General features: G+C 38.9%; 1 protein-coding gene across 2 annotated transcripts in view; it reads right to left on the bottom strand.

Annotated features, from left to right (window-relative positions):
• Window positions 1-27,590, bottom strand: part of GPR141 (G protein-coupled receptor 141) — a 75,136-nt gene that overhangs the window by 33,315 nt on the left and 14,231 nt on the right. Inside the window, exon 1 of one of the 2 annotated variants that reach the window (XM_014840704.3) lies at window positions 25,875-26,012. The exons of the other annotated variant lie outside the window; for it this stretch is intronic. The gene's annotated coding sequence lies outside the window, so the exon portion shown is untranslated. Of the gene's footprint in view, window positions 1-25,874; window positions 26,013-27,590 lie in introns of those variants that run through there. 2 annotated transcript variants of the gene reach the window in all.

Here is a 27,590-nt window from a genome sequence, read left to right as displayed (position 1 = left end):
TTCCCCTGTTATTCCTGCCGGCCCATTTCCAAGGGCTGCTCCTGCTTCCCTTCATCCTTGCCTTATTTCTAATGGAATCCCTGGAAGGATTCAAGCTTTGCCTTATGCTTTCACTCTCTTACTTCTTTTCTTCAAAGTTTATCCTCTGTCCCATCCCACATGGGCTGAAGTAATTTCCTGCAGAAATCCCCAGAGTAGGAGGAGGTGCCACTAACTTCCTCAATTTCCCATCTAATGCTCAGTCCCTTTTCTCTTGGTTTGCTACCCAGCAGCCTCTGAAATGCACATTCTAACCAGGGCTGACGGAAACTCTGAGGTTAGACAATTTCATCCCTTCTAACAACAGTGACTCATAATTCTCACATATGTGTGGCAAAGGGTAAGTTTCAACATTTTTGAAGAGAAGACCTGAGTAGCTAGAAGCATTTTGGTCCTCTTACAGGAGGAGGAGAACCAGTTTGTCCATTATCAAACACAGGGTGAGATCCACCTGAGAACTTAAAATGGACAGAAGAAGCTACTAACCATTAATGGTTGATGAAGGAAGAGGCACCAGGTATCCAAAAACATGGATCTGAAAACTTGTTGGCAGGTTGTTGTACAGAAAACTCATCACTGAAACGGAGGGCCAGATAAGATGACCAATCCTGAGACTCTGTGATTTGACAAACACCTGGCTTTTGCAGTCATGTCTTACTCCATCTCTTAACTCACTCAGACTTCCACCTTAGGCTCAAACAACAGAATTACTTTGTGATAGTTCTGATTACCAAGCAGTCAAAGGCATTTCCTTCTGGCTTCTGGTTTACCCCTCAGCTTCTTAAAGGTACCAAACACCAATATTAGTAGCTTCTCTAGATTCTGGCCACAGAATTATCCTCAGCCCTGAAAGGCCTTAAAATAGAATGCTCAAAAAGGACATGGATCTTAAAGTTCCAAGACTGGGCAAGGGGAAAAGGCATTTACTGGAGATTTCAAACCTGTGTCGTTGACTTGACCTAAATATTTTTCCCCTGGATGATGTTTTTTCATCTCAGATGACATGCTAGTATTGCTGTTAATATTCAATTATTTATAGCTACAACTGTATGTACGATGAGATTAGAAATGCCTTGGCTTTCCCATATTTTCTGAGTGAATTAGTGCCTTCATAGCAGAGTGGTAAGAGAACAAGCTAACCTGAGAGAAGGAGAAATCCCGGAGGACTTCACAGGAGAGGCTCCTTTTGAAATGGAACTAAAGGATGGAAAAAATTTGGCAGGCAGAAAGAGAGTAGAGGAAAGAAGGAAGAGACAGGAAAAGGCAGGGGATGGAACAGCATAAACCACCAAGGACAGACACCAAATTTTGAAAGGTTTGTTAATGAACAACATGGTCTTCTCCGTTACAACCTGAACATGTCTGTCAGCAAATACACAACCTCCACGTAGACTTTGATTATCTAATTCTAGTTGTTCAGCGATGTCCTCAATCTACTTAACTTGGTGGGGGATGGGAGGTGACAATAAGAGATATATTTGTATTTCTCTTTTACTGGTTCTGTTTTAGACCAGATGCTTTAAACTAGAGGAAAGATGCATAACTTTTCCCTTTTGTAGACTTGAAAGCAGCTTCTAGTTCTTCTCACAAGGCCTCAGTCCACATTTTCTGGACCATATTCCCAGCTGACAGTTATTATGTGTTTAAGAAATGATACAAATTTTAATCTTAGTCGGAGATGCACATAATTAGGAAGGCGCATCTATAATAAGACATACCCATGTAGTGGACACAGCCTTGCTTCCTTTTGATCATATCTGTCATGGAAAATTGAGGCTCATTGGCTAGAGAACCTTCCACATATCTTTCTGGCCTCTGTATATAGAGCTGGGCCCTAATACGTGCTCATGATGCTCTTGGCCCAGTGGGAGGCACTTTATCGATCTCCAGTCTACGAGGGAAAACCTTCCCTTCAATGTTTAGATACAAAGATTGTGAGCTGAACACATAACTGAAAGTTCAGCAACTTTAAGTGCTCTTTTACGACAAATTAGATACAAGCCAATAAGGAAAGTTGAAGTGTCATTCAAAAATAGAAATTCTTAAGAAGGGAACCATGTGAACTGAAAGAGAAACACGATTTGCAGCACACTGGCTTCCTGAACCACAGAACTAACTCACCAAAGAATACAGAAGTTACTGCTTGCAGTCAACAAGAAATGATACTTCTGTCCATGTGCTAAGTTTTTGACTATCCTTATTGAAAAAATTGATCCCAAATAAAACAGTGACGTAGGGTAATTTTTGCTCTTTAGGACGCTACATTTTCTACTAAAGCCCTGGCTATTATTTGTTCTTCTAATCCCTCTGTCCATCCTATTCCCTAACAAACCTTATTTTTCCTATGTCCCAATTTTTCTCAGCAACATATCACATAAGCCAAAAACTTGCTAACTAGTACTTTATGCTCTAAGTCACCTTCCACCTCCTCCAAGAATTTTCCATTATTCTTCCTCTAAAGCAATTGTCTTTCCCACCCTCAGAGTTGTACCACTTTTATTTCACCTCATTTCAAGGTTTGATTATGGTTCTTAATTTAGCTCCTCCCTCTCCATGATAAAATACAGATACCCAGGGCAGGAACTATGTCTAATTCTTCAAGTTTTGCCCACCGTTCTTAGCAAAACTGTTGCTTACATGGTTCCTTGAAAGAATGAATGATGTCATGGATGGTTGTGTTGCCTGCCTCCTCAGACTCTACCTCTGCCTTCCTCAAAGCCCATCATTTCCATTTCAGGATCTATGTCATTCTGAAGAATTTGTCTCAACTCCAAAGGTGGGATTCTAAACTTGGGTGAAGGTAAACTGAGTAGTACATTTCATCCTCCACCTTACATCTAATTGATACCGACCCTGATATCACTTTCCCCACATTAAACCCAGCATATATGGGGTTAAAACCAAAACACTCATTCCCTGCTTACTCTCTGGCTTCCTGGCTCCAGAATCCACTATCCTCCATGGATCAGACACCGTCAAGGGCAAGCACCTGGACTATCTCCTCTTGCAAAGAGATACGGGCTGGTGGGAAAGCTGCTGACCAGCAAGGTCATGGGCTCCCTCCTCTCTGCAAGTGTCTCAAGGCCAAAGACAGGCTGGTGGGAAAGCTCCAACCAGCAAGGCCATATGCTCCCCCTCCCCTACCTAAAACCCCAAAGAAAAACCCTTCCTTTTAACTTTTTGGGGAATTTGGGATTTCAGCGTTAGCTGCCCTCTCTCCTTGCTTAGTGCTGTGCAAAAATAAAATTCCTACTTTCTTCCACCACACCCGGTGTCAGAGATTGGCTTGCTGTGCAACGGGTGAGCAAACTCACTTCAGGTTCGGTAACATAATCACAATTACTGGTTCAAGGTGGACATATGACCTAAGATGGTCCAATTGGAAAGAATTTCAGAACTCTTTCTGGGAATGCTGGGCAAAGACAAAGTCTCTTGTTTTAGAGAGTGGAGTGTGTATATTTGAGACTTAGAAGTGTTGAAGTCGTTTTCCTACCATAACAGAAGTCAACGTGTATTAAGCTCGTGATGCTGATACTGCTTGGCTACAGACGTTTAGGTATCTGGTGTAGGAAATATGTTCTAATAGGAAAGGAAACAGGAGGCAAAATTGCAACTTTTGAACCCATCAAAGCCCGATGAAAAATTTAAATTAGAGCTCCATCTAGTTTGCATTAGTAAAAATGCCATTATTTCCTCATTTGTAATATGAGACCAATAAGGAGATAAATTATGTAAGGCACCCAGGCTGGGGTTAGAGACTAAGCAATCCATACTCCATAAATTTCAATAGTTTCCCCTTCTTCTCCTCCCCATCTAGAGGTCTTTTTCTTTAAAAAAAAAAAAAAAAAAAAAGCAAAGAAAAGAAAAAGAAAGAGAAAAAGCTGAAATATATCAATAACCAAAAATTCTTGTAATAACATGGCTGAGAAATTCAGGATAAAGATAAATAATACTCAAGAAAGAAACTACGTTTTCTAATTTTCAGGAGGCTAAAACTAACCCAAATCAGGACTCATTGAGTTTTCTGAAACTGCTAATGCTTGAGACACAGATTAATGGGAAACCATTACAAAGAACATAAAAGCTTACATCCTGTTTCTAAACATCATAGTAACAAACCATGGTGTAAGTGTGCTTGCTACACAAATGACAAATCAAAACACAAAGAAAAATAAATTCTTAATTTCTTGGACCAGATCTTTATCATAAAAAACGTTCATTGGAAAACAAAGAGCATGTAAAGGAAGAAACTCCAATTTTATTTTTTCAAGGTTATTTAGATAAATTCAGGTTTGTTTGGCTTCTTTTTGGATTATTCTTTGACTTGAATTGCCCAAGAAGTTGTGTAACCAGCAGTTAGTTACCAAGAGTTCCAAGTTACTAAAAAATTCACTACAAATCTAACACTCTAGAACCTAGCAGACTATGACTGCATGGTAACTATCTTCTCCCAACTTACCTTTTATTTTGTTACAAAGTGAGAAACACCCACTTTATTATTATTCCCAAACTCTTCTAGAGCCTTATAGGAAAATACAGTCCTTTGCCATCAAGTTAACTGGATAGTTCCATTAGCAAAATTGCAAACTATCACTCTTTTCACTTAACACAATTAAATGTAACAATTTAAATGATATAGGCAAAAAATAGCCTGAACCTGGGTCCCAGCTCTGCCACTTATTGGCTGTATAAATCTCTTCACTTCCAAGTATTTGCCCCCTTAGCTTTACAGAGGATAATAATAACACATGCCCTGCCAAACCCATAGCTCTCAAGAGAGTAAAAAGTAATGTCGCCAACATTTCCCACCAAAATACCTGGCATATAACCTATCCTTCACTGTATCTAAGAGGAAAATCTAGGAAAATTGGAGGGTTTGGGGATGATGAAGCAAAAGACAGGCAGAAAATAATAGAAAAACTATTAGCTTTGTAGTCGTATAACCATATTTGAATTCTGGTACTAGGGCCAATTTGAACTTAAGCAATTTATTTAATCCGCCGGGGTTCAGTGCCCCCATATATAATGGAGATTACGCTATCGATATTTGCAGGATTATTAAATGAGACAACAGAGACGTAAAGCGCTCAATGTAGAGGCTTGCATTAGGAGCTTCTTAACAAATGGTAGCTGAAATTACACAGAATATTTAAGTAGAGAAACAAGGTTCCAGTCACTTAAATATATAATTAATGGGCATTTTGCACTGTGAGTTAAAGGTTCTTTAGCAACAAGACAGCATATATTGAACACAGCATATACTTAAAGTGATGGAGCAATTGCAGATATAGAGTCTGGGAACTTTCATCAAGTGATAAGGCTCAGTGCAGACAAGTACAACATTGGAACCATGAGGAACACAGAAAAAAATGAGAAGAATTTAGGCAGTAAAAGAGGAAGAGAAATCTAAACAGGACCTAAGAGATATGCCTCAGATCCATTGGCTAAAGTTTTTTTAACAGTTTATCTATGAGAAAGCATTATAAATTAGCCTCAGAATCCAATGGTATTGTATCTGAATTTTCTTATGTAATAAGATTCAACTGAATGGATAGCACTGTCTATATTTGTGGCAGAGGCATTAGTTGCCCAATTGTTCACTCCTTCCTATATACACACCTTCTGACACGTGACTTTGCAGTTTCTCTTGCCACAGAAGCAGAATGTATTTCCGGCCACCTGAGTTTGTGCTTGGCCGGGTGACTTGCTTTGGCCAAACTGACGTAGAAGTAACAGTTTGCCAGTTTCCAGCTTGGACCTTAACGGGTGGTTTTTCTGCATATTCCTGTGCCTCTGTCATTACCACGAGAAGAGCATGCTGGGCTAGCCCCTGGTCCCAGGAGGAGGATGAAAGACCCATGGAGTAGAACTAAACCATACAGGAGAGCCCAGCCTCAGTCAGCAGACACTGGATGTGGCAGCAAGCCGAAGTGAGATCTGCAGAGTCACTCAGCTGAACCTAAACCAACTGGCTGACCCTCAGCCAACACACAGGTCCATGAAGATAAACAATTGCTTTTTGGTGCTATTGAGTCACGGGATGACATTACACAGCATTTTGCTGGCAGTAGCTAACTGAATACAATGATCTTAAGAAGCGTCTTGCTTTTTGAAATGTTGTTCCCATCTGCTCATGCATTGCCACCAGAAAGGCAACCATTCTTTGCCAGATTTCAGGTATCAGGTTTGCTTTTTTAAAAAATGGCCTTTGATTCACAAGCTGATACATAATCCAGAGAAGCAGAGAATAGTGGTGCAAGGAGGGAATGGCAGTCTAATTTCTATGGTCCAAAGAAAAGCAATATTAAGATGGCAAAATTGACCACCAAATTACCCTTTTAGTCTTTTTTCTTTCCTACTCTTTAGCATATCTCACCACCCACCACAGGTACACATGTGTGTACTCTGAGTCCCTACACTACCAGCAGAAACCCTTGGGTCCTTCTCCTCCCAAACATAAGCACATATTAGGGTGAGTCTAGGGAATATGGAGGTGAATAAGGACTGTTATCAAAGGGACCCCAAGTGGGAATGCAACCATTCCTCTCTTTCTTGTGTCCCAAAGGCCAGCCAGTGTCTCAGTCCCCCAGTGATGCCCGCACCCACTCTTTTCCTTGAGACATCGCTCCAGCAGAGATTCTATCTCCCTGGGACCTGCCGTTTGGATTCCCAGATTTTGCTGCTGAACAAGTAACAGACAGGAAATAAAGAACACAGATCTCAAGGGAGGCTCTCCTCAAAGCCTCTGGGAACTCTGAAGTCCTACCACTGGCTCTTGGACTGAGATTCCTGAGTAGTTCTGAAGTGAAGGGATTTATCCTGCCTTTTGGGGTATCTGTCATCTATTTTTACTATACACAGAGGACTGAGGTTTCTAAAGTTCTGCCACTTCTGGCGGCATTTCCTCAAACTTTGAGGCTGTTATTCAGGTAAGTCAGTGTCCTCTTTCATTTGGAGTTGAAAATTTGCATCTCTGGGATACCTAGTTTGCTGGATCACTCTCTGTTCAAGAATATTTAACCACATCCTGTGGGAAGGATTCAGGGCCAACAGAGGGATCCAAGCAGAAGCTGTGTTATTTCAGAAAAAGATTGCCTGCTATTAGGAGGCTCACATGAAGTTTCCAGATGGTGTTTGAAATAGACTTAAATTGAGATGAATAACTTAAGTTTGACAGCAGAGGTAGAATTTTTTTTTAAGGACTTGATTTTTAAAAGGAGGAATTAACCTAAAGGAGTTAATCTGTGAGGAAAGTTTGAAGACATCAAGTAGATTCGTGGAGGCAGCCCAGTTTCCATAAAGCACACTTGATAGGTCACACTTAGCCAACCCACAATTTACCTGCTCTGACCCCAGGATCTGTTTTTTCCAACATCTGCTCCTAGATAGCTCAAAGTGAGTTCTTGTGTACTTCAGCAGAGGTGTAGCCAAGAGGATGTTCACTTTGATTGTTCATCAGGAAACACCCAGATTGGTGTCACTCAAGGTTAGTCAGTGCATTGACAGCATGGACATCACCAGGACCCCGCCGAAACTGACTGAATCAGAATCTCTGGGGTGAGGCTCAGTGGTGTTTTAACAAGTTCTCCAGGCAATTCTTGGCCATATTAAAATTTGAGAACTACTGATTTAGATCACCTTGAGCAAGTCGGCTCTTTGTCCTTGGTGTATCTGTCTACAAAATGAAGAAGTCAACTTGGAATATCTCACTAGACCCTTGAAGCTCTGTCATTCTGTTATTTTGCTCCAAATAATTTCAGTCTTTCCCCCTGCTTTGTTTTCTTCGTTTTGATTCGTGAGTGTTGCAGAATATTAAGGAAGATTTTGAGAGCCAGATCATGTGGCGAACCATCCCCACTCTCACCCTAAAGAACTTAGAACACCATTAGTTATAATACACATTGAATACTTGATTAAGCAGTTATGGAGTTCTGAAACTCAGGAAGAAAAAAAAATCACCCTGTTATAGACACAAGTAAATACCAATTACAATCATGTAAGCAGAACAAAGCTACCTCTTGCTGCTCACTTCCTCACTCTGTCCAGAAATAATGACCATCACAGTAACAAAAAGCATCCCTGGTACCCAGATTGTGGGCTTTAAATACGATTTCCCACTAAAAGGAAAGAGCTGCCTGCTGGAGAAAAGTGAGGGAGAGGAGAAAGATGTAATAAACAAATCAACAAAAGCAACGTCTAAGCCTTGTTTGGAACCCAACTCAACAAACCAACTGAAAAACAAATGTGAGGCAATCAGGAAAATTTGAAGAGTAACTGGCTATGTGATGATATTAAAGAATTATGTTGGGGAAGATAACAGTATTATAGTTAGGATTTTTTAAAAAAAGAGTCCTTGTATTTTAGAGATATATCAAAATATTTATGGGGAAAATGATATCATATCTAGGGTGTCCTTCAAAATGATCCAGTTTTAGGGGTTCAGGGGAGGTGGAATAAATCAAACCAGAGCAGCTGTGAGTTGAGTTGCTGTAGCTGGATGAAGCTGGATAATGGATACATGGAGTTCATTGCTCCCTACTATGCTGTGATTTTCAAATTTCCCATAATGACATTTTTAACTAGTAATCTGAAATGAAAAGAATAAGGGCAGAAAACATTTTCCAAAAAAGACAAACAATGGTGAAAGATAGATATACTTCTATTTTCTATTATGAAGAGTGAATATGATTAAATTTAATGCCTCCAAAGGAAATGTTGGCAATGGGTCTCCGTCTGGATCACCAGGTCCTCTCAGTTTCTCCACTTGAAACTCTCCTTGTTTTACTCTCTGCAGAGAGGGCTTTGTGAAGAGAGAATCCACGCTGTGAACCAAATGCTGAGACAACGCTTAGTGCAGGCGTGCTGGGCACACAACAGGAGTTCAACAGCTGTTCACTCAGTAAGAAAGACTCCAAGTGGGAGGAGAAGAGCCCAGCTGACAAACAACAGACACACTTCAGTTCTGCTGCTATACTCCCTGCTCCTGCAGCCAATACACAAGCCTTCCCGCTCTTAAGTATTTACCATGCCCATTGGGAGTTACTCGTGATCATCTGATCTTTACTGTTGGCAGGAAACAGCTAGCTCAAGACTGCCCTTTGCAGATACTTCTTTTATCAGTGCCTTTAAGGAACCGGGTCGACAAGGTAAAATGACCTTGCCATCAATGGGTTTCATATAAGTGAAAATTAAAACATGATAAAATCCTTTTCATCTGTAAAATTAGTGAAGTAAAATACTGTGACAACCCTCAATGCTAGCAAAGATGAGATGACACTGCTCGTTAGAGTTGAAATTGAGACCGCATTCCTAGAAATCAATTTGGCAATGTTCACAAAGGTCGTGAATAGCAATTATGCTCTTTGAGGCGGTAATCCCTCTTGTAGGAATTACTAAGAGCAATACCAGCCACCTGTGCAAAATGTACACACTAGATGCAGGGAGATTTTTGCACTTACTGTCAAGTAAATTGTGCTACACCCATACAACCTACTATGCCACTAAAATAATGCTGATGAAGAAATAGTAAATAAAGTAGAAAATTTCTGTGATAAAAGAAGAAGACAAGACTGGGTATACACTATGATCTCTACTATATAATCTGAACATATGTATTTATTGAAAGTGACTATACCAAATATTTAAGTAATTAAGAGTGGTTGCTTTGGGCAGGTGGATTATAAGTTTTCTTCTTTTTGTACTTTTTCAATGTTTTCCCAATTTTCCATAATAATAAAAATGCTCTTTTCATAATCATAAAAATATTTTTAAACTTTAGTTCCTCTAATATTTCTCCACCATGCAAAATTGCCCTGTATTTCTTAATTGCCTGATGACAATGACATTGATGACAGAAACAAAACAACAGCCTTAGATACTCTCAGAACAGTTGCTGTGGCTTGTGCATCTATGTGTAGTTTTCTCTGGCTCAGTTAACAACATAGATTAATAACACCTCCATCTCAAGGTCATTTGGAAGATAAATGAGACACTATAATATGAAAGAAGTTTTATAAGTCTTTAATTTTCTTTGTTTGTAAAATGTTGAGAAGGTTCTGGTGAGATGCCTATCATACTTGAACATGCCTTGTGATCTGTGAAGTGTAAACATGGTAGCCATTATTATTACTTATTTGAATGGGTATTTTAAGCAAGGCATTTGGGCTTTGACATCTAACTGCTGCTCTGACTAACCCTTTTGCATAATGAAGCCAATGGTTGTGCAAGGAAAGGATGCTGTCTAGATGGGCTCATACCCTGTGCATGGCTCCCTGTTCCCCCTCACCAGTTTCCTGAAGTACTTTGTCTTTCCCGGAAACGACACTTGCCTTTCCTGCAAGCAGGTCCTACAAGGTCAGCTTTAGCTTTTGCTACTCCTTGCAAGAGGCACCTCCCTTTGTCACCACCCTGTTAATACTCCCATTAAACTGTGCAGGAAGAAGTGCCTTCTTAGTACAAAAACAAAAACAAATTCAGGAAGAACAACAACTCCCTGCTTAACTGGAGCACAGACTGCTTTTGGCAGGCTTTTTTGCCAAGTCATTTGTCAGGAGACAATTTGAATGAAATGCTGGCAGAATCAGAGACTAGCTCCAGAGCTCAGTTCAATGACCAAATTTCTTCTTTACCTAGGCTCAAATGAAAGTGTTATTTTTCCTCATCATGCTTCAACATGTCCACTTATAAAATTATGTCTTTACATCTACTGGACTGCCGTGATGACTTAAACGAGCTAATTTCTAGATCCAAAGCATCTTGGAGGTCACACATTATCTAAGAGGTCATATACACTCCAGTATTCTTTTCAATTTAAGAAATTTCTTTCATATCCAGACTCTTCCAGAGTCATAGAATTTACACTCTTGTTTTTTGAGGCAGTCTGTGGTATTGTTAAACAAAAATAATTGCTGGAAAGTTCTTTATTATCTCATATAGAAGTCTGCCTCCCTATAACAACCCTGCCACAGTTACAGTTCTGTTCTTGGGAGCTTTACAATGTAAATATTTTTCCTTTCTAAATGATATTTCTTCGTCAACTGAATACTCCTTTCTTCTTTCTTTTCTCTCAACCTCTGTGCCCTGCCATCTTTTCTTATTCAAGCAGGTAATTAAAGTTTCCAATATAGTGTAGGATTACAAGCTTTGGTGCTGGAATCCTGCCTTTATCATTTACTAGCTGGGCCATCTTGGGCAATTTACTTGATTAGTATCTGCATACTTCATTTTCCTCATCTATATATTTGATGATTATAATGTGACATATTTCATAAAGTTGTTGTACTAAGTGTTTTACATGCGAGCAGATATTTACGTAAAATGTCTCATAGGATTTGGTATAGAGATGGCACTCCATAAATGTTCATCATTGATGAGGGTGATAAAGATGATATGGCTTATGGTACCTTCCTCCTATGGCCAGACTATTTGGACACTCTAGTCTGCCAATGTCCTTCTTGAATTATAACTGGAGACATAAACATGTTGTAATAAGGAAAACTCAGAACACAGTGGGATGCTTACTACTTGATCTGGATACTAGCTGTTTTAAATTGAGCAAGCTATTTCATCTCTCTAAGCCTATAGTTTCCTCATCTGTCAAATGGGGATAATAAAATTATCTGCTTTGTAAGGCTGTTGTGAAAATTTTAATAATGGCACTAAACTAAGGTATTAAATATGTGCAAATCGTGATTCTAAGCACTGTATTTAAAAGCACTTAGGATTTTCTTGGCAAGCAGTAAAGATTCAATATTATTATGACAGGAGAAGTTCTGGGAGGTTCAGAGTGCAGCTGTCTGCCTCTAGGGTGATATTTTCCCCCTGGGCACAGAGTCTGAGGTTACCTTACCACTGAGAAATCCCCATAGATCTGACCACATCTCTGCCTGGCTCCACCACCAGACCCTTTAACAGGAAGGAGGTAAAGGGAAGAAGAAGAGAAGGTAGGGGAAGCATAGGAGAGAAAGAGGAAGAGGAAGAGACTGTGGGAGTGACTAAGAAGTAGGGACACACCAGGTGGGTGGTCACTCTCAGAAAGTGGGAACAATGGCACGAAGAACAAAGAACATGAGCTTTGGCATCAGACACATTTCCCTTTCTTTCATAGTTGCATTTTCAGGGCACCCATCATTAAACCTCTCCATCTGAATACCAGATTCAGCTGGGGCTCTGCAAAGTGTAGCCTTTAATTCATTTGACTAAGCTTCTTCTTAAAGATTCTTTTTGCCATTCATTTATGAATTCTTTGGCACTGCCAGAAAAGTTAAAGGCATCATAGGGGTAAAAAGATATTCTCACTTCCTCTGGGTACTTAGAGAAATCTGGACAATCCAGAAAAATTCTCTCCACTGGGAGAGTTTAACCTCAAGCCATCTTCTTGAATCTGGATCAATGTTTTTATGAGCATTTTGATGTTCAAAGTAACTGATCGGCCTGAGCCCTTCTGTGCTCTGAATTTTGGAAATTCACCTATCCCAAATCAGTGATTCTTAATCTATTGACAGATTTGCACCATTTCCCCCCTTCTCATTGCCTCGACTCCCTAGCCACAGGGTTTAGTGTCAAATCCCTGAGACAATCTGAAGGTGAAACAGAAGAGGGTCCATCACTTTTCCTGTGTCTACAGCACGCAGCCCCGAGGGCTTCAGGAAAGAGCAGAAGAGCCGAGCCGTCTGGCGAAGGGTCTCAGGCCTCCTCTGAATCACGCTCTTTAGAGCATAAGCAGCTGTTGTCTACAGTGGTGGTTTCCTGAGATTCCTGTACTTCCTGATTTGCAGGAAAAGAGCAGCAGCTGCCCCTATTCTTTATTCTCTCAGCCCTTCCAATGGTGTTGCAGCTTCTGATCCTCTACAGGAAATCCCTCCCTGTTTGGGACACCTGGAGTGGTTTCAGTTTTTTTCACAATGCTCTGGTTGATGCATTAATGCTGGCTGCACAGTGGAATTGTCCTTGAAGCATTTAGAAAACACTGAGGCATGGATCTTACTTCTGGGAAGGGGCCTAGGCATTGATATTTTTTAAATGCTCTCCAAGCATTTCCAATGGGGATCTGAGAATGAAAACCACGGTGTCAATCTCAAATTGAATTCCCAACCTCAGGCTTTGGTTTTTTTTCTGTCAGATGCTCATCTCATAGTCATTTCAAATCAGGTTTATCAGGTCAGAGAACTTTCCCTCAATCTGTTTTCCCAACACATTGAGGAAAGGGAAGAACAAGCCATTTTCAAAATGGCCCAGGCTTTCTGGGTATCTGGCAGAAGATACTTGGCAGAAGCAAACGCCAATGCCAATATAAATCTACAAAGAAATAAAAGAATATATTAAAAGTAAATGATTAAAAATTGACCAGGCAGTTTGAAAAATAACCAAAATTGTACTTTTGAAAATTAAAAATATACCAATAGAACCAGTATCTCAAAGGACATATTAGACAAAGAAAATTAAAATTGGTGGGCCACATAATAGATATGAAAAAATTGCTCAGAATGAAGCACAGAAAGAAAAATAGTAAAGCAAACACACTGTATACCTTTCTTAGCACTTTATCCAGAATTTCTCTTATAATCCTCACAACGATCTTATGAAGTAAATGATATTGCTCCCCCATTTTAGATAAGGAAATTGAGGCACAGGAGGTTAAGTAAGTTGCCCAAATTCATACACCTAACAAGAGATAGAGTCATAGCATTCAACTCAGGGAGTCTGGCTTCAGTTCTGTTTCTCAACAACTATGCTATCTTCTTAGAAAGATAATGAAAACCACAAAAATGAAGTGGCATGGAGGTTAAGTTTGTTCCAGAATAGACAATAGAGGGAGCAAATTAAAGGCAATTTTTTTGAGAAATAATGGCTGAGAATTTTCCAGAATTGGTGAAAAATCAATCATCAGATTCAGTAAGGTCAAAGTCTTAAGCGGGGGGCTGGCCCAGTGGTATAGCAGTTGGGTTCGTGTGCTCCACTTTGGTGGCCCAGGTTCGCAGGTTGAGATCCTGGGTACAGACCTACACACTGTTCATCAAGCCATGCTGTGGCAGCATCCCAAACACACAAAAAAAAGTAGAGGAAGAGTGGCACAGATGTAACCTCAGCAATAACCTTCCTCACCCCCAAAAAAATCTTAAGCAGAATGAATAAAAAGAAATCTATACCTGTGTCTAGGTATAGATTTCTATAGTGAAACTGCAGAATACTAAGGAAAAAGTGAGGCTGATGCTAAAGCAGCCCATTAGGGAAGACAGATCACTTAAAAAGAGAATCTTTTACACAGACAGGTGGCTTATGAAAATCAGTAGTGGAGGCCAGAATACAGTAGGATATTACCTCAAAAACAATGAGTAAAAATAACTGTCAACCTACAAAGTATACCCAGCAAAACTATCTTTCAAGAATGTGGGCTAAACAAAGACCTTTTGTACAAACAAAATTGACATTTATCCTTACTAAAGGAACATATACAAGATATATTTAAGGAAGAAGGAAAGCTATACAAGAAGGAAAGTCTAAGGTATGAAGGAAAAAAATGGTAATCAAAAAAACTGTAAATGTATGGGTAAATCTAAACAGATTTTGTATAAAATAATAATAATATCTAATTTATTGGGTTAAAATGCAAGAGAATACTAAAATACCAGGCAACAATATTATATAACTTGGGTAGGGGTTCTCTGTCAATGTGTTCTAAGATCTGGGTAAGATCTAAGACATTGTTTAACAGGGTTCTTAAATTAATATGGAAGTTCCCATTTATTGAAAATACTAAAAGACAAAAAATAGAATGTCTATCTTCCAAACTAGTGGAGAGAAAAATGAAAGGAAAAAAAAAAAAACAAGTACAATTTCAAAAGGAAAGAGAACAGGAAAGAAAGGAAAGGAAAAATGAAACCTACACAAAGGTACATAAATAGAAAGCAAAAAATCAAAAGGTAGAAATAGATGCACACTTCATTAGTAATTCATTTAAGCAGACCAAATTCTACTGTTAAAAAGATTATCAGACTTTGTCTAAAAATTCATTAGAAGTCCATTATTTAGACACATCTTAAATAAAAGAGTCTAGAATGTTTAAAGAAAAAAATGTTAAAAGGCTATACCAGGGAAACACTGACAAAAACAAAGGAAAGAAGGAAGAAAGAAATTGAAATGTCTATATTGTCATTTTTACAAAACAGGCCTTAAGTCATATAAAATAAATACTGTAATAGAAATGGGCACAGTCTATTATGAGGGAAAAGGAAGCAGCACCTAATTCTTCCCAGAAAGGTTAGGGGAAGAATTGAAAGAAATTGAAGGAGAAAAAAAAGGGAAATAAACATTTGGTCAACATTTGTTGAGCAGCTCCCTATGCCTGGCCCCAACCTAGGGGCTTTATTTGCCTTCTCTCCTTGTAATGCTCATGACAACTCTCTACAATATGAAGTATTACTTTCGGCTTAAGGAGGTTGCCTAAGGGCTCATATGCAACTGAGCAGGAAATTAAATCCAATTCTGTCAAAGCAGAAAGCTCTATATGTGAAAACTGAGCCTTAAGGATTTGGGTGTAGAGTTAACAGATAAAAATAGAGGATACCCAGTTAGATTTGAAATCTGGATAAACAACAAATAATTACTTCTGTATACGTATCCCCTGCAATATTTGGGACCATCTTATACTAAAAAAAATTACATATCTTTTATCTGAAATTCGCATTTAACGGGGAGTCCTGTATTTTTGTTTTCTACATCTAATTCTAAGGTAGGCGTGAAATAAAAGGGAGACAGAGTTGAGCTGAGTTATGTGACGGTGCTTCTCAAAGATCTCCCCTTGGGTCACAAAGCAAGTCTCCGTTCCACTTCTCTCGCAACAACACTTTCAAACATACAAAACAATGTCAATAGACTACCGTCTTCTTAATTGTTATTTATTTATATTTATTACTACTATTATGCCACAAAATAATATATAATATGAGGTTAAGGAAGGAAAGGGACTCAGGAAAAATATCGATACATTCTCTCTCTGCCATATTCCGTTTGGAGCACTTGTTTTCTCATGCTAAATCGTAAGTGAATCATGAGGTCTATTGTCCCTGTTTTCAAATGGAACTCCCAGGAGTGTACTCACTATAACAACATGCCACCACAACAACATAGTTGTGGCCCATTATTACGAGGTCCATATTTGCTTTGTAGTATAAGCTAAGGCTACAAATTCTGGCTGGACTGGAAGAATGAAGCACTCAAGTTGAATTATTCTGAAATTTTCTGGGACAGATGGGTTTTAAATTAAGCTTAGTGAGAGGGGATGAACATAGATTAGACTCCTCTAAGACAGAATATTGCCTAGTGGGCTATATTTGTAGAAATATGTAGGAGCTGAGCATACAATATAAATTAAAGTACAAGTTATACTACTGTTTTAATTTCATGAAAAAATATCATTGTGTGATATTCAATTTTAAACATAAAATCATACAAATACAAATGTGCCAGTTACCCATATACTCTTGTATTTTTTTCTGCACATTTGGAGAATGAGAGATTCTAATGGAAAATTCTTTTTAATAGAGAGCTTAGCAGTAGCATAGCAAGTGGTTGAAGAGGTTCAGAGCAGAACATCTCCTGTGACATGGCCCATCCCATCTTTCCACCCTCAAGTCACAAATGGGGACAATCTGACACAGGGGTGGTAGGTGATCTTTGTTTTCAGCTGGGACGTGATGTTATGCCTTGATCAAAGTGGAGTCTATAAAAAGGGAATTGGGTGCTGAGGCTGGACATACAACACCCTCTCAATGCTATGGTACCAACTTCCAGTTTCCACACTCCCAACCCTAATTTTTCAAAAACCTAATTTTTCAAAAAGTCAAACTGTAACAAAATACACTGCACTAAGTTTATTCTGATCATATACTCTTTCTTTGATGATGCAAAAGACAGCCTGAGGATCTTCTTACGCCTCCAAGCCATCAAGTCAATAATTTATTAAAATTGAGGCATAGGGTATAGTGAATGGAATGTGAGGCTTAACACAAGCTCTACCACAATCTGGACAACTGACAGGTATTCAACCTCTCTGAGCTTCAGTTTAGTTAACAAGAGTTATCCTTTAAGGAATAATGAAAGGAAGCACAGAACAACTATTAGATAGGCCCTTTGGCCTCTCAAGCTCCAGTTCCCACTGTCCAGGATCAGAGAAGCAATAGGTGTGAGGCACCATCCTGATTCTCTGCCGTGGTCAGAAATTGGTGGTTTATTTAAAATAAACAGATAAAGCCCCGATAAAATAAAACACTGTAAAATTTATATTTACACATATTTAATTATTGCACATATTTATAATTTTTAAATTAACAATCTACACATAATTATCCCAAATGTAAAATACCTTTTTAAAAATCCAAGTTGATTTGAGATTTCTGGCTACTTATAAACTAGATCAGGAGTTTGCAAACTACAGCCCCAGGGCCAAATCCCATTTGCCAACTAATTTTATAAGCACAGTGTGATTAGAACACAGCCACACACATCCAGTCACATATAATCCATGGCTGTTTTCCTGTTGCAATGGCAACTGAGTAGTCCTGATAGGGACTGTATGGCCTACAAAGCCCAAAATACTTACTATCCATTTTATTACAAAAAAAATGTTTGCCAGTCTCTGATTATAGATTAAAAGATTTTTTCCCGTTGTAAGTAAAGTTGATGGAAATCCATTTAGAGCATTGGCCAGGAATTCGTTCATGGGTTCAAATGATGTCAAAAGCACCGCTCAACAAGGTGACAGTACTCGAGACTGGAAGTTTTTGCGGTTAGAAGTCAGCTAGATCTGGCTTCAAATCTCACCTCACGTGGATAATATACCTGTGAGATTGCTGGCGGGATGCAAGTTTAGCTTGATGACAGACACAATAAGTTCAATAAGTGTTCAATCTCTCCATTTAAATAAATATATAAATAAATATTGAAATAAATATCAGCTTTTCCCTACACTCTGTTTCATTTCAGAAGTGAGAAACAGAAAAGGCAGCAGCTCAGTTACTCTGATAAATTGAGACAAAGCAAGGCTCTGGTGTAATTTATTCTAAGCACAGACAAAACAAGGTCACTGGGCCACCCGTTAAATACCAAACACGCCCTTTCTTGGTTAAAATTAACGACTGTCACTTCTTCACTGAATCGTAAAATTGTCTGTGCTTTCCGACGGCAGCCAGGACAAAGCAAATCCCATTCCTTAGACCCTCCCCTAAATCACCCCAGCAAAGCCCAAATCCTATAAGAGATTGTTCCTAAGGTCGTGTTACTGAAGTGCCCCGCGGTTCCCCATGGCATGTGTTCTCCCTCCCTGCAATGAGTAATATGCCCAGTTGTTTAGCTGCAGGTGTCCCTGTGGTCTTTGGCTGAAAGTCGTTGACGGATAGCACAGTGAGACGAGAATAGTTTCCATTTGTTTTATTTCGGGGTATTATAAAAACTATAAACTGTACAATGGTGGTAGGAGAGAAGAAGGGTAATAATTATTGAATAATACTACGTCCTAGGCATTTTTCACATGTTATTTCTTTTGATCCTCATAATTCTTATTTGAATTAGATATTGTGATCTCCCTTTTTCTGACACAAGAAGCTGAGGCTTATTGGACTGACCAAGGTCTGGGACGTGGCAGATGTGTTTGTCTCTTAGACATATACAATAGCTGAGAGAATCACCATTTCTTATAAAGAAAGCCTAGTTAATAAGCTAACAAGGAATAAAAACTCTCTCTCCCTGCAGTAGCCTCTCTTGTATGTCCTGCACAGTGTTGGCGACTGGGGCCGGCATGCCAATCGCTTCTCTGAATGTCCCAGAAACTTTTCTATTCCTCCTTCTCTTAGATTTAACCCTTGGAGCAACTGTTAGTTATGTCCCTGCTATTAGCACTTAAAATACAAGGTTAGGAATATGATGAGAAATAACCAGGCATCTAACCACAACCTTCATAATCACCCAAGGAGATCTGACCAGCCACTGATGCCCAGAACGCCATCTCAGACCACGGGATCAGAATCCACAGGTAGACCTTGAAATTGGTGCTCTCAATAAGTTGTTTGGGTGATTCTGACACAGACCCACCTTGAGAATCACTGTCTTAATGTGCCTGAGTGTCAGATTCTTGGTCATGCATCCAAATTTCATCCACACATCAAGTCCCAACCTTCTGACCTCTCCATCTTCACTGACCTCCCTCATGTCTAAAGGACCCCAGCACTGAGAGTCCACATCATGCAACTCATGCCCGAGGACAGACGCTGTGGGAGAAAGCTCGGGACCTGAAGATAAAATTCGCTTTCCCGACCTGCAAGAGTATCCAGGTGACCTTAAGGCTTGATTTTGTCATTTGCAATGTAAAAGAAAAATGGTCTGAAACCTGGCCTGGCACAGAGCTTTTTTGTGTAATCCAATTTACCATGGTCTTCTGGGAAGCAATTAGCCTTCTTGCTAAAATGCTTTAAATTTTTTCTAATAACCCTTAATGGTATTAAGACCTGTTCTAGAAAACTAGCTATCTATTTAATCATTTGGCTAATGATTTTTACTCAACATTCTTTTTCCTTTTATGCAATCTAATAAAGATTATCTAACCACTCTTGTTCTGTAAATGTGTCTGCCAAGAGCAAAGTCTTAGAATTGGGCTATTTCAGATCTTTTCCCATGAAGAAAATTCGACATTAAACTTTCAAGTTCTCTTAATTAAATTTTCTGAAAAATATTAACAGTAAAATAATGATTATTATACCTATCTCCTCCTTATAAGCCATAAAACATTTGACAAATATAGATTCTCATAGTGACTTATGGTCTTTGCCATTGTTTTATATGGATAAATTGTGCCTTTCCAACTACATTATTGTCTCCTGGAAAGCAGGACCCATAAACATCTTTGAATATTTCTATATGTCTTTCTACCTATAATAGTATAAAGAGTGAAAATAGGTATAATAATCTCTGTTTTACTGTTAAAATTTTCTTCTTGAAAACCCAATTGAGACCCTAAAAAGTTTTACATCAAATTTGCTTCATGGGAAGAGATCTAAAAAAGGCCAATTCAACAATTTTGCTCTTGGTAGAGACGTTTATATGATAGATTGTATGTAAATGAAGTATTGAGTGAAAGAGAAAAAGAGAGAGAGAGATAAATGGAGTATTGAGAGAGAGAGAGGATCCATGAATGTGACGATTGTTTACTTTTTTTAAAATTCTTGAGTATCATGCCCAGATCCCAACTAAAGCTTCTCTGAGTGAGGCTCTTGCATAGACTAAAGTCTGTGCTGGATATGGTCACTGTTCTGCAAGGAGATTACAACCTAGAGAAAAGCTAAAACCTGCACAAAAATACTCTCATGTACCAGGCGGTGTATGATGAACTACAAGAGTGCAGGTGGACGAGGAGCGAAATAATAAGAAATATATATACTGGTCTCTGCCCTTGGTTCCTGGCACAGAGCTCCTAAAGCCTTGAAATTTCCTATGTGATAAGAGCACTAGGAACATCCTTTGTTCTAATGAGGTGACTCCAGGTCAGTTCCTGGATGGATTCTGGATGGGGCAAGTCACCAGAAAGACCAAGCTGTGATTAGAAGCTTGGCTTTTTCAGCTCCACCTCTCATCCTCCAGAGAAGGGAGAGGGGCTGGAAATGGAGTTAGTAACTGATCATGCCGATGTGAGGAAGCCTCCATAAAAGCAAGAATAGGGGGTTTGGAGAGCTTCCAGGTTGGCAAAAACATCCACACAAGGAGACTGATGCTCTCCAACTCCAAGGCACAGAAGCTCCTGCACTTGGGGACCTTCCCAGATCTTGCCCTACATATCTCTTCATTTGGCTGTTCATCTATTTCTTTGATCACATCCTTTAATAAACTGGGAAACGTAAGTAAATGTTTTCCTGAGTTCTGAGAGCCACTCTAGCAAATTAATCTAACTTGAGAAGGGGGTCATAGGAACCTCCAATTTGTAGCCAAATCAGAAGTTGTGGGTAACCTGAGAACCTACTACTTTTGAGTGGAATCTGAAGGGGGGCGGGGGCAGTCTCATGGGACTGAGCCCTTAACCTGTAGGATCTGACACGATCTCCAGATAGATAGTGCCAGAATTGAGTTAAATTGTAGAACACAGAGCTGATGTTCTGGAGAATTACTTGGTGTAGGGGGAGGGGGGTTGGGAGGATGGAGGAGAGCGGACCTCCACCTATTTGATGACCAGAAGTGTCAGAAGTGGTCTGTGTGAGTAATAAAGGAGACATACATAGGAGGGAAAAACTAGGTGGTTTTTCTAATACACCATGTGACACAGAGAGAGGAGAACAATTCCATCTGCCAGTATCAGCAAAGGCCCTAACACAAGGTTGATGTGCTGGGTCTGATGACCACAGAGGAAAATGAGGTGGTGACATTCTAGGTACGGCTCCCAATATTCCAAAGAAGATAATGTGCAGTGTGTATTTGGGAAAAGATGAGAGGTCCTAAGAATTTATGGAGGGAAAATAGGTTGTAGAATAGTGGGAGATAATTAATGAAAGGTATACAGTAAGGTATTCTCAGTCTAAACCCCAATATCTCCAAGCCAGAGACAGCTAGAAGCCAGAATAGAAAGAAAATTTATTTTTTCATGTGACTCTAAGAAGAGAAGCAAGAATTTGTCTTTACACAATAGAGCAGATATTATGATTCCATTTATGTGAAGGACCCGAAATAGTCAAATTTAGAGAGACAGAAAGTAGAATGATGGTTCCCAGGGGCTGGAGTAAGGAGGAATTGGGAGTTATTGTTTAAGGGGTACAGAGTTTCAGTTTGGGATGAGAAAAAGTTCTGGAGATGGAAAATGGTGATGGTTATACAACAATGTGAATGTACTTAATGCCACTGAACCGTGCACTTAAAAAAATGGTTAAAATGATAAATATTATGTTATGTATACTTCGCCAAAATTTAAAAAAGAATTTGTCTTTAGGGAATACTCTCCCTTTAGTCAAGAAAGAATAGTTTTGGTGAGTCTCTTCACAGTTCAAACGGAAGGTAAGTGCCACTGTGAGTACCAAAGATGCTCCAGATCTATATGGAACACATTGCTGTTCAATGGGCCTTGCTCTTCAGAGATGATGATGTTACACACTTATTTTTGACATCCTCTAACTGGAGTTTAACACAGTAAGGGGGAAACCTGAATCTGTGGTTGTGAAGGCAAGGAGAAGACCTCTGCCCAGGAGTGATGAGTAAGCCCAACAGCATGGCCTCAAACCAGGGCTCATGAGAGGTGGCCATTGGGACCATCCAGGAAGAAGTACTGATGCCCCAGCAGGTGATCTTTAACTTTGAGTTTTCCATTTCCCTCTACACTGTTGTAATTTTTTAAGTTGTCATCAAGCCTTCAACATAGTTCATGGGCCAGCAAACTACATCACAGCCCATGAACCAGCAACTTCTTTTGTAAATAAAGTTTTTATCTGATCACAGCCACACCTACTCATTTATCTATTCTCTATGGGTGCTTTCACACTGTAGCTGTAGAGGTGAGTAGTTACAACAGAGATTGTGTAGTCCACAAAACCTAAAACATTGATTATCAGGTCCTTTAAGAAAAAGTTTGCCAAAAAAGTTTCACAAATTCAATTAGTTGTGTTTGAAAGAGAACCAGAGACGCCTTGTCCACCCTTTGGAGTAAAGCCAATGAGAAAGGTGAGGAGGTGATCTGTAGACAGATCTCCGGGCAGCAGTCAGCGTGAAGGCACCCCCGTCTTGGATTTAGAACATGTAAGCCCTGCCCAGAGTCTCAGAAATCCTTTGGGAGGGTACTGAGCTTCCTGCTGTCACTTAAGTGACACCTTAGACCATAAACATAATTGGGATACATGTTTGCGGTTCCATTTATGAAGGTTTTGGTCTTTGGACTATATCTGGGACTAATCTCAATCCATAACGAGATCCAGGAATATGACCTCAGCATAACCTCTAAACAATTGAACAAATGGTGCTATTTAATGCAGAGTGATACTGCACAGGCACACTTTATAAGTACATCCCAAGGTCTAAGAGTTTCTGAGGTGGAGGGGGACTGAAGGGAGGGGAGGTGGTGGCATGCACTCTTCTGCATAAGGATGTTTCAGGCATAACACCAGATATGTACAGAGCTGTGCAGACTTTTCATTAACTTTCCTAAATTTTGAAATCTTAAGATTCAAATTTCCCTAGAGAAGTGAATGAACCACAAGCCAGCTATTGTAGACTGAATTTTTCTTTCAGAAAATGAAATTACTCCTGGAGAGAGAAGAGAGGTCTATTTGGACCACAAGTCCTTCTCCACCCCCAAGCAGCTGTGAGGACTCCCTGGCAAATGGTGCTCAGATTTCGGCATCACCAATTGGAGGTCAGGCTGAACTTCTCTATCAGGGAGCAGAGTGCTATTCTAAATTCTATTAGATCTGAATTTTGCATTGCCCAAGCAAACCTACCATTGATGCTTAGTGCTCCAACTGGTACCACCTCCCAGCTGATCTCAGAGCAGGAAGGGCTCAGATGCTGAGAATGCTGCTGCACAAAACTTCACTCTCCAGTCACCCCGTCTCAGAGACAAGGTTACCAGAAAATCTGTAGGAAGTATTTCTCTCTCCTATGTGAATTACATTCAACAAAATTCACTCTTTTAAAAATAACTTAATCCCCAGGAACTGCAATCTTTAGTTGACCAAGTATTTTGAAATCACAGTTACATCCAAAGTTGAAAAGAGAAGCAATCTTTGGACTCAGCAACTACTATTTTTCGAGTATTTCGGGTTCTAAGCCTTCAGTATCTATGGCACGTAATCTCAAAGAGTGTCTTTGTCTTTTCATTTGTTCATTCATTCATATAGCAATTGCAAAGAAGTTGAGTATTTAGTATGTGACAAATACCATTCTAAAATACGAAGACGAAAAACATAGTTCCTGTCCTTAAAGAAAGTGTATTTTTAGGAGAGACTCTGCTTAGATTAAGTTTGATTATGATTGTCATGAATAATACCATGGTCATCAAAGACAAGATGGAACAATAGGAATATATGATGAATATTTTGACATAACTCATACTAGATTTGAAGATACTTTACAAAGTAATATCTCAGAAATGTTTGACCAATTGCAGAATTTTTCTCAAGGTTATTACTTTGAAGGATATCACTGATTTGCTCATATTCCAATCTTCTTTAAGATATTTTCCACACGTTATTTTAGTTATAATGTGCTAACATCTCTTGCAGTGCCAGGACAGTGGCTTACACATAGTAAATAACCAATAAGCATTTTGTAGGTCCACTGAATTTTAGATTTTAGAAGTACTTTTAGAAATCAGTTAGTCCTGTGGTCCTTGACCTTAATTGGCTTTTGGATCACTTTGAAAATCTGCTGAAATCTGTGGACCGTTTCTCCCATTAAAAAAGCACGTATTTATATACACAGATTTTTGTATACAATTTTAGGGGATTGGTGAATCACCCTAAGTATCATCCATGAACTCCATTGGGGTCACATGATCTAGTCAACATCTTCCATTTTATAATTGTTGGAAATCATTGCCTAGAACAGGAGTTGGAAAATTATGGCCCTGAGGCCAAATCTGGCTCATCTCTTATTTTCATACAGCCTGTGAGCTAAGAATGGCCTTTACATTTTAAATGGTTACATCTTAAATGATCATGTAAGTACCTGCATATTGTCTTCAATTTTGCCTCTTGGCCTAGAAACCTAAAGTAGTTACTTTCTAGTGCTTTATAGAAAAAATTTACCAAGCCCTGGCCTAGAATGGTTAGAAAATATTGTCCAAATCACTCAGCCAATTACTAGAAAACAGAGGACTAGAATTCATAGCACCTGATTTCTCATTCACTGGTCTTCTCATTACTTCTAACTGATCAATTAAAATATTGACTGATTGATTGAAACCCAATAGAAAAGAAAACAAGGTGTAAATCTGGAGTACTTAATAAACAATTTCTTGGATAAATAATTGTGCAGTTGTGTAGGAAGTTGAAATCCAGAGAATTAAGTGATCCATCCAAAATTATATTACAAATTTGTTAATGAAGCGAGACTAAGCTCTCACTCATGTTGTACATTACTGACTTTTTAAAAAAACTTTGCATTATATCCCATTCCACCTATGTGAAATGCAAAACTTCTTACAAAAAGGAAATAATAGAATAGAAGGAACATAATGTAAAATTATTTGAACAGATGTTGTTCTTAACTTTTAATTATATGATTTTTAAAGTTATTTTCAGATTCCTCCTGTCATGTGATACTGCAAAAATGGAATGAAAAGAATTACAATAACCAAACTCTATATGCTGTTCTGAATATACTTCTTTTAGAAATTTCAAAGTACCTGGTTGCTATTGATCGTTTTCTTCTATTGTTTAGGGCTACCAGAATGGTTTCAAACTATATATGATAATATTACTAGTAATAGAGTTTAAAGATTTTCATAATGAAAAAAAATAAAACCACTTTAAGTATTTGAATAATACATAAATGCAATACCAGATCCCCTAAAGACCTCTATGATGTTTTTAGCCAGAGCCCTTTTTTTCTTTTGACAGCTTCTGAAGCCACTTTGTCCATATTTTACTGACTAATAAAAACTGGGTGTCACTTTCAGAGTAGTGTGTACTACACAGGAAGACTTGAACGATTCTCTCTATAAAGGAGCAGTTGTGGTCACAATAAACAAGGTTGTTTTTTACAGTAAGACTGTCCGCAGATTCTAACTTAGAACTACACTAGCAAGTTCAGCGTGCTCTCTTTGTGCATAACTTTCACTCAGGTACCCCACCCCCCAAGTCTTCTGCACTTACCGGGAAAAGCCAGAGATCTCTGGGATTGGTGCAGAGACGGGCCACCTGTCTGACTTCCAAAGAGGATTCTTTTCTAATAGGAACGCCACTTGGGCACTTCCATGGTCTGTGTACACTCACAGGGCCTGGCCAGTTCACCAAACAGAAGGAAGCTAAGTGTTCTAAGTTCCGCAGAACATGAACAGCAACCACAAAACCTCAAACCCGTTTCAAACACACCAGCTCTGAAAAACCAAGCTCTTAAAGATGAACAGTCCATGTTGCAAAATTATAGGATGACCAACAATTAAGAAACATTAGCTAAGGTTTTGTGATTACTAATCCATCTAAAAATAATTTCATTCAAACTGAATTTTGTAGAGAATGGGGAGAAAAGACTGATATTATCAAAAACAAAAAGGGGACATAAACTATGTATTGTGTTTAGGGCGAAAGAATATATATATAATATTTTTTCTCAGAAAATTTACAGAGTTGTTCTCTACCCCTCTGGGGACCTAGGACTACAAACCTTACAATGTCCTTTGGTGATTAGCTCTGTCATTGACATACAACGTTGACACAATATGACACTATAATCAGCTCCCTTAATTAGAGTGAAGAGAGAGGATATTTAAACCAGAGTCTGTTAGAGTGGAAGGCGGGGAGAGGTGGCATGGATTTGTCCACAGCCTCACTTTTTAGACTCTTAACATTATCTCCAGAAGAAACTGTGCACATAGTCACAGAGATACACTGCGAGTATTAAAAGAAAAATCAGTTCCTTAAACTGCTCTAACTTGCCTACCATTTTATGCAACACTATAAACTATTTTATAAATATTATAATTATCTTGTAAATAATAAAATAATGTTATATGGAAATCTGTGAATTAGCAATGCTAATTTATTAAATATCAACATTTTAAATATACTCCAATTTTTAAACTCTAATTTGACATTTCAGCCTTTAAAACAGTTATGAAAGCATGAAACTGATACCATCCCTGTGGTCTCTCTACTTTAAATGCTCTAATTAGGATTATAGTTTTGGTAATTTCTGATGGTTTCTGGTCTCCTTGACAATGCTGGAATGTTAATATTCTAGGCAGTTCTTGTTTCTTATTGTTCACGTTTCTCACCACAAACATAATGTCTAATTGCACCTGACTTTGTTTTTTTTAGTTTCAAAGGAAGGATTCTACATCTGGAAAGTCTTCGATTTCAGCAGGTGTGCCCTCTTTTATGTTATAGGAGTGAAAATGTCATATGCTTCAAAATAACGCATGCTGGAGGAATTTCAAATTTTAGTAATCATAGAGAAGACTGTTACAGACAAACCCACCTTCTGAGAACAACTTAAAAAAATTGAATCAAATGTAAAATGTATTGATTTAAAGACTTTAGAAAGCTGGCAGGCAGTGAGGACCTGAAGAAAAAAGTCCCCAGGAGAAGGGAAGTACAAAGGTGAACCTGATTTTCAATTCCGTTTTTTACTCAAGGTACCGCTGATTTGTAATAGGCCACTGAGAGGAGGAGAAATTGAGCAGAAAGGGGTAGGTAAGAAGCTTAGAAGGGAAAGACACCTGGTTTAGGGGACAAAATTATAGTCCAGGGATCATCAAGGAGGTGGTGCCCTTATAGTCACCTTAAGCCTTCAGGTGTGACCCATGCAGGGCTGCACCTTAGAAGACAGGAACTAGAATACTGCGTCATCACAAGGTTGAAGCCCAATTT

This window comes from Equus asinus, chromosome 1 (assembly GCF_041296235.1).
Source record: "Equus asinus isolate D_3611 breed Donkey chromosome 1, EquAss-T2T_v2, whole genome shotgun sequence".
NCBI classification, from domain to species: Eukaryota; Metazoa; Chordata; class Mammalia; order Perissodactyla; family Equidae; genus Equus; species Equus asinus.
This window is presented reverse-complemented; position numbering and strand designations above follow the sequence as displayed.